Source organism: Halichoeres trimaculatus, unplaced genomic scaffold, assembly GCF_033239565.1.
Source record: "Halichoeres trimaculatus isolate MK-OKI-2021-1 unplaced genomic scaffold, fHalTri1.1 fHalTri1_scaffold_2, whole genome shotgun sequence".
Classification (NCBI taxonomy): domain Eukaryota; kingdom Metazoa; phylum Chordata; class Actinopteri; order Labriformes; family Labridae; genus Halichoeres; species Halichoeres trimaculatus.
The window spans coordinates 37,582,854-37,583,270 of record NW_027437180.1 but is presented as its reverse complement, the minus strand read 5'-3'; positions in this window follow the sequence as shown (position 1 = coordinate 37,583,270).

Genomic DNA, 417 nt, shown 5'->3' with positions numbered 1-417 from the left:
CTGGATGGAGGAGAGGAGGAGGAGGAGGAGGAGGAACAGATCCAGGATCAGCCCGAGCAGCAGAGAGCAGGATGCTCATGACAAACACACACCTAGAGCAGAGGTGGGATATATGTAGGGGAGACCGGGGACCACACAACACTTTACATCAGCTGCTGCAAGTCAGTGAATAAAACAAGACCCGCCAAATAACGGACCAAAGCAAAGACCAGAGAGTCCACTGTTTGTTTAAACACAGCGTTGTAGCTTATCCACTTTAACAATTTGGCTGGTATTGTTTAAAAACTGACAATGGGCTCCATGTAAGGAAAAAAGAAGTGTAGTTCCCTCAGTGTCCACTAGCGTCTAGTTCCAGCAGTCAATCAGTCTCCATAGAGCTTCATGTTTTTAGAAAAATAAATAAATATATATATATAC